Source organism: Etheostoma spectabile, chromosome 7, assembly GCF_008692095.1.
Source record: "Etheostoma spectabile isolate EspeVRDwgs_2016 chromosome 7, UIUC_Espe_1.0, whole genome shotgun sequence".
Taxonomy (NCBI): domain Eukaryota; kingdom Metazoa; phylum Chordata; class Actinopteri; order Perciformes; family Percidae; genus Etheostoma; species Etheostoma spectabile.
This window is the reverse complement of record NC_045739.1, coordinates 2,958,282-2,973,760: the sequence shown is the minus strand read 5'-3', so window position 1 is coordinate 2,973,760 and position 15,479 is coordinate 2,958,282. Positions and strand designations below refer to the sequence as shown.

Genomic DNA, 15,479 nt, shown 5'->3' with positions numbered 1-15,479 from the left:
TCAGTCGGAAAGCCAAGCTGAGATGGTGGAGTTGTTTCAATTAATGAGAATGTGCTGCTTTGTTACTGAACTCTTGCTACTCTGTGGTAATTCACCCCTGCTGAAATGGACATGGGGCTCCCACAGTCGTAATGGTCTCATTTTGACCAAGTTTTAATAGGATTACAGGGGGGATGCTGATTGCTGCGTTGCTTGTTATTTACCACTTTAGGATTAGATACTGTGTGGAACTTGGTCTGAGGCGAACCTATATGTATAAGTATATTCAGTTGTATGAAAATTCATTTTAATGATAGAAAGCAGCAATTGTTATTTCTACCGTTGTCTATTAAATTAACACATTACTGATAACACTCTTACAATGTGCTCTGCATTCTTTACCTCAACGTAAATCCAAATATTGAGCTGAGTTGAGGTGCCACTGACTCTACAGCATCAGTCCATTCCCATTGTAGTCTTCATAGCTTCTGCCAGTTGCATCTTTCTCTGCTTTTTCATTTGCATTTTGAAGCTGCATAAAAGACATCTCTTCTACATATCTTCTGCACATAATATCAGTGTACATTCCTGTACAGATCTCAGCTGGCTATGCCAAGTGTGTGGTAGAGAAAATATTCCTACAAGGTAGCCTACTGAAGTTGTCATTTCATGGTTGAGAGCCAAGAGACTGACAAAAGAACTGGTAAATCCAAAAATACAGCACTTGGTGCACAACATGTGCCAGAGCCAGATTTTGAAACTCTTAACCAAGAGTCATCAAGTCTCCTGCAACAACGCATTGATGGGAAAGTGCCAAGCATCTGTTCGGATGCTGTAATGTGACAAAACAGTTACTAAGCCATTCAATTCAGCTAACAAAGCGCTGACTTAAGTGTTCAGCAAAATCCTGCCAGCCATATCCCTTTTTACAGTGTGTATGTCCGCTCATTTGGGTTAATGAGGGACATATAACCTAACCCTATAAGAAGTAGCCAATAGCTTTGACAAACCTTACAATTTTAAAGGCTTTCACTGATGCCAAACTTGCATTCTGATTTTCAAAAACAAACCACTATCTGTGCTTGTTAAGTTGAACTGAACTTATATTTTTTTGGGCCAACAGTGTGGCCATAAACTTTTTAGTAATCTCTGTGTGCCACACACAACAGACATTTGCAGACATTGGCATTTACACGTTCACTCAGCAACCGAATTGCAACACAGTCATCAGAACAGCAGCCGTCCAGGACAGGGCATTTACAGAGGCATCAGACCCCTGTGTTTAGCCTGAGGGCTGCACAAATGCTCAGAATGCAAACCAACACAATACAAGCATTTACAAGAAAAGACCATGGCCATCAACCGTCAACATGGCAATTCCACCTTCGTGTCAACAAAATGCAAGTGATTTAGGAAATCCTGCCGGTGTCACTGCTGATCTGAGGGCAGCATCAGACATTAGGATATCAAACATGTGCCTTGTGCCTAATCTCACTAAAAAGAATTATATCTCATTGTGTGCTGACCCAAAGGGCGGTCCAGAGAGGCTCATTTACAAACCTGCTACATAGATAAAACAATGCTTATTCTCACCTGCAGCTGAATGTGACTCAGCTATTATCAGGAGTGATCGTTGAGAAAAAGGTGCGAGGCGCCAGGGTTTGAATGCTGAGCGAGGAGCAGCAGGGATCATTTACAGCCAGTTGCCATACATCCTCCCACTCCCTCTCTCCCTCAGCACAACCCCTTTCCCTGTCCCCTGATAGGTCAATTAATCATTCTGTCACAGAGACAGTGACCCAATCTGCATGTAAGGCTGTTTGGAGAAACTGAAAGAACAGAGGGCTTCTGCAGCACTGCAGATAGGCCACATCTACTGACATTCTTGTTTTGAGAAGAAAAAATTATGTAGACAGCAGGGCTTAAAGTTCAACACTGCTTTTCAAGGTAAAGGAGCATTTTGACATTTTGGCAAATTCGCTTTCTTGTCGAGAGTTAAATAAGAAGATCAATATTACTCTCCTGTCTGGCCATCAAATATCAAGCTTCAACCAGCAACCAGTTACCTTAGCTTAGCTTAGGAAACAGCTAGTCTGGCTTTGTACCAAGATAAAATAATATCCACCTACCAGCGCATATAAAGCTCATTAATTAGAATTTAAATCAATCTAGCACAAAAAGTATATAAATGATAATTCTCCACGTTATTGGGGGTTATGTATCAAACTATTTCTATTGGCTACGAGCAGTTGCCAGACTTGGTTTTAGTACCAGTGGAAGAAACTTTAAGAAAGTTAAAATGTATTAAATAGTGAGGAATTGTTATCGTTAAACAGAGCCATGCTATCTCCCCCTGCTTCCAACAGCTGCTGGTTGGACAGAAAGAGTGGTATTGATCTTCTCATATACCTCTCTCTCAGAAAGCAAAAAATAGTATTTCCCAAAAGTGTCAAACTATTCATTTAAACTAACTACTGAATAAAGAGTGTGTGCAACTATACATACAGAAAATCTCAGTATGAATTCAAAGGCTTTTGCTGTAAGAATGTAGGCGTTACACAAAACATCTCCAGTATGATGAAACACACTGAAAACATTCTCACTCATTCTTACAGCAAAGTGTTACCCTGCTCTGTAGTATGCTCCCTCTGACCATCAAATATCCTCTCTTCCAAGAGGGCTAGGTGGTGAGAAAAAAAAAAAAGCTACTAGAGGTCTTGCAACAAAAACTGGCATGTTTTTCTTCCTCTGAAGATTAAATAGTGTTGAAAATGCCCCATCAGCACAGCCGGATGCTGTGAATGGTGACAGCATCTGACCATTTAACACTGAAGCACTCTTCCATCGTCTGCCAGCAACACACCATCAAATGGGTTGGGGCCAGGACTGGGAAGGCTCAGCTCTCACCTGGAGGGAGAAGCTGACAGCGGCTCAGCAATGCCATTCATAGTTGTACCAGAGAGAGAATCGCTAAGTCGTTCTCAGAGTCCAATATGGGTGGCGTCATTTTGAATTTTCACTAGTGCTTGTGGAATACTAATAAAAAATGTATTTCAACCTAATGAAGCAGAGGGAATTAGGAAAACAAAGGTGATGTGGGTGACTGCAAGACCCTCTGGGAGGCTGCACAGTTAGAATAAGCCTCTTTTATTTCTCTCTTCTTCTTTTAGCAGTTCTCAGCAATCGGGCACCAGCTGCCTTGTTGGAGGGAGCCAAAAGAAAAAAAGGAACTACGATTGGTGAACTTCAAAGCATCCACTCATTTTTTCTGAGTAAGTATGAGGGTCTCGGAGAGTATTTCTCAGCGTGAGAACCAATGGAAGCGGCAGCCTGAGGTACAGACTTAATGAGCCTGCCTGAATGTTTTCGAGCCTGACAAAAAAAATAACCTGCAGAGCATGCTCAGTATCAAATAGTCTCCTGCACTGGGGATATTGGAGCAGTAAACGTGTGTGCAGGTACAGTATATTCCCAGCTGCATGTACATACATATAATATGATCCCTCACATCCTCCACACTGTGCTTGTTTACTATTACTCCTGAAACCTGAGTGATCATGTCTCAAATACAAGCAATTGGCTCAATCTGAATTCCAACGCCAAAGACTCTGGGGAGAGAATGAACCTGATTTATATTTTAAGATGTTATTTCAGGATGCAAAGCAAAAAATTAATTATTCTTTTTTGTGCATAATGTGGAAATTGTTTTATATTTGGATTTGTTATGAAACTGCAGAGCTTTACACTGGGCTAAAAACCTCAGGCTCTCAATAAAAATAACACCCAATCTATTCATAGTCAGTTTGCTATAATGAATATGAATTTAATTGGACTAAATGAAAAGTCTGTGCTAATGGTGAGCCTGATGCAGTCCTGTCATAAGTCAGCATTGGGTAGTAAGCAAAATAATAGCCCAAGATGTCCTTGGTACTGTAACCTCAGTGCTGCCTGTGCTATATGTCCCATGAGAGACAGCAGAAAAAAGAGCATCCTGCAGCACTTTATAAAATCCCCACCCTCTACTCTTTATACTCCTCAGCACAACTGCCAGACTCTTTTTACGTCTGAAAACTCATTCTCAAAAAATAAAGAGCACTGTGGCTTGGGTCTCCTTTGTTACATGGGGAATAAAATACAGTAGACCTGAGGTATTTTGGTGTAGTGTGCCATTTTTTGGCTCCAATTTTTTTGTTTCTATGTGTTAAGGGAGGTTGGGAGATGCCGGTGTGGCTGCAGAGGTAAACAGAGCATCTGTCAGTAGGGCAGCCTCCTGGCTACTCTCCAGGAAAGAAGTACTACATCGGCCAGCAAGCTAAATGAGGCTTGATCAATGAGAATAATCTAAATCCAGAGCTACACCCAACATTTTCTAAAAACAGTGCCTGATGTGCCAATGCCTGCACACAAAATGGGTGAAGACAAGGTCCACAGATAGATCCTGGGGCAGATCAGGATCCAGAGGATTTTCAGTTATCCCTTAACAAAGCTTATAAATTAGCTTTGAGTAAAGTTTAGACCACATGCACCAGGAAGTAACATGCACACAACACCTGTGTTATGGTGAAACCAATAAAAAGACAACTCTAAGTTACATACAGCCTGTAAAAACTACAACATTAAAGCATTAAATGCCTCATAACTCTATTCCAGATTCCTCAAAGTGTTCAAGCAATGCTGAGAAGAGAGTTGAAATACGCCCTTACCAGCACTACTGTAATTCCGTAATCCTGTGCTCCACAAAAGGCTAACCCATTCACCAAAGAGGCACTTAGGGTTAATGTTACAATGCCTTAATAACGTCCCTCGACTGCTCTCCCATCAGTACCAGAAACTGCAGTCTTCTTCGCACTGTTTCCACTGCAGCACTTCTTGTTCTCCCATACACACACATACACACACGTACGCACGCACACACACACACACACACACACACACACACTCACTCATTCTCTCTGTGACTACCCCCACCTCTGCTTCTCTCAATCCCCTCCTCCTCTACCTCGCTCCACTCTTTCTATCTCTGTCACTGAAAGGATCCCCCTCCCCTTTCCCCTCGCCCGCTTTCTCTTCATCTACCATCTCTCCATCCACTCCAGCTTTCACTATTTGGCCAGCTGATTTGTGATGCTGCTCACAAGGCGCTGGCATCTAATACATGAGGGCAATCCAAAAGCATCCATATGCTTTACTGTCCGACCCAGCATCCACACCCTCGTTCATACAGCACAACAGCTAGGGGACTCCACAGATATGTTCCTGGGCTGCAACTTCATTAAAAGAAGAGTGGATGAAAATAAGTAAACGGGCATACTGTAGATGATACCTCTAGATATTAACAACAAGCCTGTCATTTGCTGTGTGCTTACCCCAGCAATAGTCTGCTGCTGAGTCTCTTTCTGCCTTGCTATCGCTATCCATTTCTCTGAATTGTGTCTTTGGACTTGCTCCGCTCCCACTGTCATCAAGTAAGATTTCAATCCTACAGCACAAAGACTAGCAGGGTATGGCATATATAAGCTTATAAATATATATGTGTACGAGTCCTTGGAATGATTTAAAAACCTTTTGCTGACATCACACTGCTTTAAATAAGGGTTTTTAGTATGCTCCTGTTATAATAATGGCTGTGATAACAAGGCTTAAAAATGAAATAAATCATAGTGTAAATGCTGCAGAATTGTCAGCAATGCCCTCCCAGACCCCTTAGCACACAGTGGATACTGTGTAAACCTGCTTATTTAATGACAAGATGTGATGCAGCCTTTTGTTTAACACCAACGCTGAACCAGACGTATTGGAGCCTTTCGGGTATTACTGTGTGTCACCGAGAATTATCATCGTCCCCTAGTGAATCACCCTCCTTACGTACCAGCAATGAGCACTTGAACAAGAAATCAATAAAGTCTCAATCAGAGAAAATGGAAGGTAGAGAGAGAGAGAGAGAGAGAGAGAGAGAGAGAGAGAGGAAGAGAGAGAGAGAGAAAAAGAGAGAGAGAGAAAGAGAGAGAAAGAGAGAGAGAGAGATGCATTTTTTAATTTCAAAACATACAAGTGGAGAGAGGAATGTAATTTTGTTTCTTGTCTGTGGGAATCCCATTTCTCAGCATAGGGTCTGGGCAGCAATGCATGGTTGCTGTTTTTTTTTTTTTTATGAAAAGTGATCTGGTAAATATAGGGGAGGTAAAACTGTCCCAATAAAACTTACATAGAGAAAAATTACAAAAACTAAACTAAATCTTTAAAGCAAAAGTGGTCACAGATATATAATTTGCTTCATTTTTCAAAAGTAAATAATTTCCTGAGAAAGTTGGGCGTGGTAGATTTTGGCAAATGTTCCTAAAACAGGAGTTAATAGTGCATTTGTTGGGGACTAATCTCAGCTGCGGATTGATACGGTTTTGTGTGGTTTGTAGCAAGTACTTTACGGCACCAGGGTGACGTATGCAGAACTGACTCAAAATAACATTCATTGCATTGAAGGGACATGTCCCCCAGTGCAACCATGTGGCTCATTGATGGGTTTGGAATTGTTTTTGGACAACAATGGAGCTCTTCAAAGCTAAATCAGGCTTTGGCAATACTTGCTAGCAGGATCAATTCATTGCTGGTTGACAATAAGAAGAAACACAGAATATCGCCTTTCAGGATCACAGAAGTAAAAGAATCCCGGAGGATGGCTGCTTCCGCTCTTCCTGCAGCTCTCCACCTCCATATTGTTTTGTGAAGGGTGAAAGTAAAATGGCAGCCTTCCAATGCGATTTGGTCTAAATAAAGCCCAACAGTTTATATTCCCTCCTCATCAACAATGTGGAATGACATTTAGGCCTTGCTATCGAACCTATGAAAGCTAATCAAGCCTGTATTCCTTTGTGCACTCTTTTCCACAATGTGAGAGATATCGTACAGCCCAGTGCCCTGAAACCCAGGCAGGTCTGATTCAGTGTATGTGTGGGAGCAGGATATTGATCCAACCAAGATTCATAGCTTGCTGGGTAAACCCATGGTGAGCAACACAGGCATCTGCCCCACGAAACATTAAAGACATATGCATAGTGATTTTTAGCGACAGATGACAAATACGAATACTCTCATCATGGTTTTATACTGCTGACTATTGCTGCTACAGTACACACATTAAATACAGTATTAATCTAGTAGTTTCACTGGGTAAGTAGTAAGAGAGAAAAAACTCCATCAGACCTTACTTTGAACTAAACAGGCCAAGTCTCCAAAGTAATTCAGTGCAACCTAGAATACATATTTAATAAGGTATGCGTGTTGTGGAGACTAACTGCACGGGGCTAGCAGCCACGTATTAACATCGCTCAGTTGATGACTTTGGGAAGCGTTTAAAATGCGTCAGCCTATCTAGCCTTTTGCAACAAAATCACATGTAATGTGTCATGTCATGGGTTTTCCTGAGCAATGACTGTGGCTGTGTTTTAACAAGGTGACTTTATTTCAGAGATGTGCCCGGAGATATTCGACAGGACCTTGACAGGAAGTAGGATGACAAAGAGCAAAGACTGTGATGCTTCTTTTCTATGCAGGGGACATGACTACAAAATGCAACAAAAAAGATGTCCCGATACTGCTTAAACAACACACATACACAAACAATTACTTCTAGTGCTTCTTTTTTCCCCAGTGAAGTCTTCATATTTATGAAGCAGTTAAGCACTGTTGCCACTCCCCGATCTCTAAATATTTAGGTGAATGCTGCCTTCATGTACTGTATGTGTGGTAAATCTACAATGCTGTGGCTGGCAGTCAGGGATTAGATCTGGTTCTGTGTCTGTGCTGGGATGTGGTGCTGCAGATGTAGGAAGGTGCAAAAATGCGGTACCGAGTGTTTCATTGGGTTGGAATGAGAGGGAAACCATTCTGCTGGAGCCGTGTCTCCACACTGCTGTTCAGAAACTGAAAGGTGTGTTATTGCAACTCGAGATTGCACGGGGACAGCTGGTGATGATGCCAATTTAGGACTAAATGGCAAATTTTGAGAGTACATCTGTTTCACTAACAACCGTAGTTTCATAGATTGCACGAATCAATACTCACAACTACTCATGGTCAAACTAATATCACCAGGTGCATGCAATCATTTTAAAAATTACATAAGCCTTGTGTGTAAAGTTTCTTCCCCTCTGCAGGCAGCCCACTGCCACTGACTTACCCCCCCCCCTCTTCCTAGTCACTTTGCAATAACCTTTATCCTGGACTAGACATCTGCCCATTGCACATACCAGATATTTTTTGCATTCTGCACTCAACTAAATCAGCCTCCATTTTTTAATAGTAAACAGCTATTTTGTATATCTTTACTGTTCTTTTGTTTAATATGTTAGTTTGTTTGTGTATGTATGCACCAACCAATTTCAACATAGGTGTAACTTACTGTGGCAATAAAGTCCTTTCTGATCCTGAAACAGTTAATGGATTAATCAACCAAAATAAATGAGTTGATAATCCATAATCCAAGCTGGAACTGGCAAGGTTTAAAATGGAGGACTTTGCTGCATTCCCATGTCTTACATTAGAGTAAAGAGCATTTTTTTTGTTGGTCAGAAAAAACAAGAAGTTGCAGGACGTCTCCTTGGGCTCTAAGGAATTGTGATGGATGATTTTCACTATGTTGCTTGTAGACTAAACCGTTTATCAAGGAAATAATTGGCTTTTAATTTAATAAGATTAATTTGGTGATTTATGTCCCTACTTACTTTATTTGTGTTAAAGCCATTTTTTAAGCAAAATGATTTTACATAATGAAATAATGTGCTATTTTGAGTACATTTTTCATATTCTGGAATATCCCAATATATAAAGCTGCTGTGACCAATATTTTTATTTTAACAAGGGATTACTTGACAAGTTAGTGAGATATCGATGAACTCATAGTGGCGAACCCACCAAGAGTTATCAGCTGACTCTGCCGCCCTAGTGAGCTCTACAGAGCGTCTGTCAGTTTATTGTTTTGTTTTTCAACCCCGCAACTTTATTGTTTTGGTTCACTCTTCCCGCTCATGACGTTTTCAGCTCTAATGACCAACTGTACACTTCCTGTTCAGCACCAAACAGCAGACATATACAGTCAGTGACTAGCTGGTAAATATAGTTTAGATGTTATAGATTTAGATATTTCCCTCAGGAGTTGGTGGAGACCAAAACAGAGCTAAAATAAGGGTGAATGTTATACTTTCATTTGGTGGCCAGAAACAGGACAGCAAATGAATGATAATGTTCAAGTGGCCAAAGAAAAACAGTTGACCAGCTGAGGTTCAATAAAATCTAATTTTAAAATCTTTGTGTTTGAGATCTTATTATGTAAACTTTGTCTTGAATAATGGCAGATGGCCTAAGTAACAAGGTCGGTTTAAAAGCAGCGGCCAGTAACTCGTCCTTCAAGGCGTGGCTATTGTCTGCTGGTGTTTATTAGCTTTCTGTAGCCTTTGAGGCACCACCGCTTCCATCACTCATGGAGATGACTCTGATTAATCAGCTGAGTGCTGGAGAGCCAACCAATCTGACAGTAAATCATGCTTGTTCACAGTGGGCTGCACCTTCATCCTCACCACGCATTGCCTGCTCACTGCACACTGCAGTGGGCTCCCTCCTCCCTGGCACAAACAGAGCTTTTCTAAGAACAGATGGTAGAGTGGGGAAAACCCAACACACGTTTCATGCTGACATCTAGTGGAGTCCAAAACATGTGATTACGCAAGTCTATTTAAATATATTGTTGTAGTCTGGGCTGTTTTCAGTTTTGGATTTCATGCTTAATAATAATACAATGATTTGATATGAAGTATTAAGAACTCCATTCTTCAGCAGGAAATTAATATCTACCAAGCAATTTATGATAATCGACAGAATTTTCCTTTCTGGTCAATTAGTGCTTTACCCCACAGCTCAACAAAGTGTTATATTACTGGACAGTTTAAGAAAGCACCCAGCCATAGACAGACTGCCATCTGGATGATGCCTTCAATGGACAGTAAGGACACAGAGTCGAGCTAGATTTCTCTAAGGACGAGGAATGGATGTTATTTCTGAGAGGGGAGCTGCAGAGGATGGAGGCCTCTAACAACGGGCAGCGATCTCTCTCCTCTTAAAGAGGACGGTCACAGCATGACACTGGACTGCTCTGATGGAGTGGAGAATCTCACTCACTCTCTCTCTCTCTCTCTCTCTCTTTCTCTCTCTCACACACACACAACTTTTAAGTCTACAGCATTGGCTCAGAGCCTGGACTCGCACCACACACAATATCTTTGCTGGTGGGATACTTACAGCCAAATCTTGATTTCTTGAAAAGTGTCTGGATGTAGGTTAATCACTGTGAGAATCTTGTCAGTTAGAAACCCTGAAAGAGAAAGACAATGTGAATTTAGGGAGGTATGGTTCATTCTCAAAAACAAAAATCTGTATTGTATTTCTGGAAAAAAATGGGCAAATTGAAGTTGATTGCAAACTTTAGCTGAAGGTAAATCCCCTCTTGATGATGTAAATGTACAGTGGTTCACTGATGGTTAGACTGGTGTGTATATATTTTCAAGACAATGCATGGCATTAAATGACACACATAATCTGATTAGCAGCCTTGAGTAAAACCATGAAAAATGAAAATTATTACAGCAAAAAATCATTTTGAGCCAAGAGAAGAATATTGATGGCTGTCTCCCTCTCACATAAACAAGCTGATATATGGCTGAAGCCAACTGTTTTTTTATCCACAAAGCTGCAGGGCAAATGAATTATGACTAAAAGCTATCCAAGTTATTAAATCCATTCATTGCCGGTACATCTCTAATAACTGACTCCTTGAAAACCAGCTGTAAATCAACGTGTTATACACAAACCAGCTTTCAAAACCAACTCACAAAGTTCAAACTGTAGTGCAAGAAGAGTTTTGAGTTCACACAATTATGAAATAATGACGATATGACTTGTCTCTCAATTTAAACTACTTCTATTACCAAGATATCTCCACAGCGGTGTTTCCCAGGTTAACATCTTAAGATGAATTCATCAGTATGTTATAATTTCTTTTAATTTAAGCATGTTGAGGTGTATTGTAGACAAATATAGGCAGGCGTTAACAAATGTTAAAAAACTAATGGCTGTATTAGACAAATACTAAAGTCTCATCAAAACAACACATTTTCCAATCTTTGTGGTTAAAAGAATTTCAGGACAACAAAATCACTTTTGGTAACTAAAGATTTGCTTCTTCTCACGGCAATATATTTACATTCAGTATTCATTTGACTAATTTCCGAGCATGATTGATTACCTATTTATTAGAGCACCAAGTCAGACAACAAACCGTTCTATCATCAATTGTAAAATGTTAATGGAATATTTCACTTATTCACTCTCTTGCTGAGAGTTAGATAAAAGATAGCTACATCATCATGTCTGTACATTAGATATGAAGATATGGCCATGACATTGTTGGCTTAGCTTAGCATAAAAAAACCTAGCTCTGTCTAACAATATAAAATAATCTGCCTTCCAGCACCCATACTGCAGTCGACTTCCTGGAGTCTTGCTGTCATTGTGATCTTAACAGGGAAGAAGGGAATACAATGTGTTAATCAGAGAGCTTAAGACGTGCTCAGCTATTGGCTAGCTGCCCCACCCCACCCACCCCACCTCTGTTTCAAGTGTGTTGGCTTAGCCTCTCCTGATATCACTGTGATATCTATCTTCTCATGTAACTCTGAGCAAGAAGGCGAATAATCGTTTTCCCCCAAATGTCAAATTATTCCCTACCGCTTTAAGGCACCTTCTTAGCAGCACACTGTGATCTGTGTTGCTTGCAAATCCCGACGTGTAGAATTAAAGAACTTTTATGATCAGTCGAAGCCTGTTTGTGTTCTTACGCAGACCACTGAGAGTATTCTATTTGTGGCCCAATTTCCTTATCCTATTTTAGCAAAACAATCAATTTCATGATTCACTGGACTTAATTGGTTTATTGTAATTGTATCACGAAAGACATCCACAGGGAGAGATAACCAACTTCAATTTGTGCACTTCAGTAAAGTGTCACCAGCATTTTTCTGTGAATTGTATATGTATTATATATGGATTTTACTTTCTTCTTTTTTTTTTTACACATGCTCAAAACAGTTCATTTTCCAATTTAAATTGCTATTTAAGCAACACCCTTGAGATCAATCCATCATTCGGATGATCTGATGAAGCCTTAAGATCTATGATGAAAACGAACAGTGAATTAAATGGTTTTCTATACCTCGCGCTGATTTCCTTTTAACTCTAGCACACGTGACTCCAAGCATTTCTAGCCAACGAGACGGCTGATGAATATGAAGGAGTACATAGAGAAGAATATTGACAGGGGACTCTTCAGGTTCATGGCCCACAATGAAATGTATGCAGTCCTCGTAGAAACTCTAGGAACCTGTCAAAGTGAGTTGTTTGCAGCTAGCTGAGGGGCCACGGTGACAGGGAGGAGAAAAGCAGTGCTATGACACTGCTTCACACTGCAGCACACCAACAATACAAGTGGCATTTTATTTCAAACTGAAAGGTCAAACCACATGGACTGAATTCACAATCAAAGAAACAAAAACACTCAATCAAACTTGATTAGAATCTCAACCATAAATGTTCTTGCCTGTTATACACTTATATTATAAGAAGATGTCACAGCAGAAATAAATGTTCTCAGGTAAGGACACATTTCAGGTCAAATCTCAATCAAAAAAAGAGAAACAATTCTTGAAAGGTCATAAATTGGCTAGCTGGCAGGGCAACAGACAAGCCCTTATAACAGATTCTCAGATACAATCACGTTAAAGGGAAGTGCCTCTCAGTGAATATAACTGGATCTTTCCCACAGCTATTTATGGACCAAACTATACAAAGGGCAAAGGAAAGGGAATTTAATAATTTTTTCTTTTGGTTTTCATTACAAGTCAATGTCGGTGAACCATGCTGAAGGTGGAGTCATATCAAAATAACCATTGATTAGGCAAATCAGTCAACATCAGGATCTGGGTGTCACCAGATGATTGACTGAAGACTTTTAGTAGATCTAACAGGTCTCAATCATTCAATCAAAAAATAAAAAGACTGCAGCAGTTTGTCAGCACATTTTGGGGCACGTTTTCAGGGCTGCATTACAGTTAAATTGCTGTTGAAATTCCCTGATCTGATTGGCCATCACACCAATAATGATAGCTGCTTAAAATTGTCTGTGTGTGTTAATATCTTCTGAAACCAATAAAAGTCATCTCCGAAATATCACCAGAGCATTGTTATCAAAGTTTTGTCACAAAATTCTTCGTTTTCCTTTTGGTGAAAATGATTCCCAAAGCAGTGTTTTAGCTGTCTGTGCTGTTGTTTTTATTGACTCTGTCCGCAGCTGTGAGTTTGTCCCATTGATTAAACAATTCCACAGTAGGAGATTTGAAATAAAGCTTTCTTCTAATATTCCCAGTTACTAAAAATCACACTGTGGTCCACAAGACAGAACATTCTCTGATTTATGTTACTTTTTATCTCAGTTTGATGAAGAGGACAATGTAGTCACAACAACTGGAAAAGTCACTCAGCAGCAAACTCCAAGCCTTTCCATTCTTTAACGAAATTGCTGTGCAGACAGCACTTGAATGGCTGAGCCCCCGAGGATCCCATGTTTTCACTCTCTCTCTCTCTCTCTCTCTCTCTCTCTCTCTCAATCTCCCCTTCTCTCTGTCTGTGTCTGTCTCCAAGACACGTGGCTCTCCATGACTGTTGCTCCCACTCTGACAGGGGAGGGGGGACTCATGTGGGGCAAAGGGAGCGTACAGGAGACTTTTGGGGGCTCTCAGTTGCCCTGCGTTCTCTGGAGCGTAGCGTATGAACAATTCAAGATGTGCTTTCCACGCAGGAGGAGATCTGGCCCATATTTAATCTCTCTATTGTGAGGATGGATGGGTAGAGGGAAAAAAAGGGCCGTGGCTGCTGAAATCCCACTGGCAGTGCTGCAATGCAGGGGTTTAACATAGAGCCAGAAGGCAGGCGAACCCATTAAAGAACCCTCTGATTACACTCTTCCCACATTTTTGCACAAACACAAATACACACAGATGGACCAATGCATGCAAGAACACCCACAAAATACAATTTGCTCTGAGATACCTGCATAAAGAGTGGTTGACAGGCAGAAAAGAGCAATTTTGCCGTCATAAAATGCTAATCTTTGGTATGTGTAATCTTTGCAGCTCTGTGAAGGAAAATCAGCTTAACTTTTACATTTCCAAATGAGTAAAAAGGTAGTTATTTCACATTTAAGTCATGAATGGAAACATAATTGGTTAATTTGCTTATTTTTGAAGCCCCTGAAAGCTTTATATATCAAGTATTTCTGTATTATGATTAACAATTATTTCTAAATAAGCTATACTTAAAGTCAAAATATATATCAGGAGTGTGTGGGTGTGGTTTGATGTTGCTTAATCCTGATTGGTGCATAGAGGTACGTGACATTGCCCTTTTCTATCTGAGCCCAGCCCACTTCAAACCTTTGAGGAATACTGAAATGTGAAATAACCTAAAACTGCTTTTAGTGTGGCATGAAAATATTGTTTGCACCATTTGTCTGAATATAAGGTTAAGGCTACTGTGGGCTTTACTGTTTACTGGCCATATAGCGTCCCAGTGTGTGAGAGGTGACGGGCGTGATGGGTGGTTGCTTACATGACAGATTGCTGACTGTGGGACTCTTTAATAGTCAGCAGAAACAAGCAATTGATGACACTTTGGCTTCTTCACGCTCTGATTCAGCCAGCACGGAGACAAGAGAGAGAAACAATGCTGTCCATCAAACATTTTCTAACTTGAAGTGGTTTATCTGAATTTGAAACTGAAAGTTAACATTTGTGTGTAAGGGAAACAGCACAATACATGATAATGTAAGGTAACTCATTTTACAGCTAGTCTAAACTTTTGTGAATCCAGTTTTCATTTTATTTTTATTTTATTTGATCTAACTCTTGTTTATAGAATCTTGTGGAACATCGTTTTCTGATTCGTAATCACTACCACTGAATTTGTTCCAGTACTGCCTTCACAGTTTCACAGCTGCTTCCAGTAAAAACCTCAAAGGCCATCACCTGTCTTTAACCTTTGGAAGGGTGTTTAGCTCTCTGCACAGCTGTGCACCCACAGTACACACATAGTGAGGGCAGACAAAGGACAGTTATCCAACAACCTCTAGTAGAGCACTAACCCTTATGTTTCGGGACTCTCTCGCATTATGCCCAGCAGGGATCATTTTTAATTTAAGAGCACAGTTTAAAAAACTGTGTTGGGCCACAGATCTATCAGCTAAATTTAAAATGTCTGCATCAAATCAATTTCAACGTCTTGCCTGGCAGCGGTAAAAAGTTATTGCTCCATCAGCCTCATGACACAGCAAACGCCAACAAGAAAGATCTTGCCTTTTAGTTTTTTTTTTAGTCCTTTTAGTTTTTTCAGTCTTCGCAGCT

The 15,479-nt window shown here is 40.4% G+C and overlaps 1 protein-coding gene across 1 annotated transcript in view; it reads right to left on the bottom strand.

Annotated features, from left to right (window-relative positions):
- The window catches only part of LOC116693129 (synaptotagmin-2-like), a 61,755-nt gene that overhangs the window by 22,592 nt on the left and 23,684 nt on the right, over positions 1–15,479 (bottom strand). The window contains 1 exon segment of the mRNA XM_032521841.1: positions 10,270–10,342. The gene's annotated coding sequence lies outside the window, so the exon portion shown is untranslated.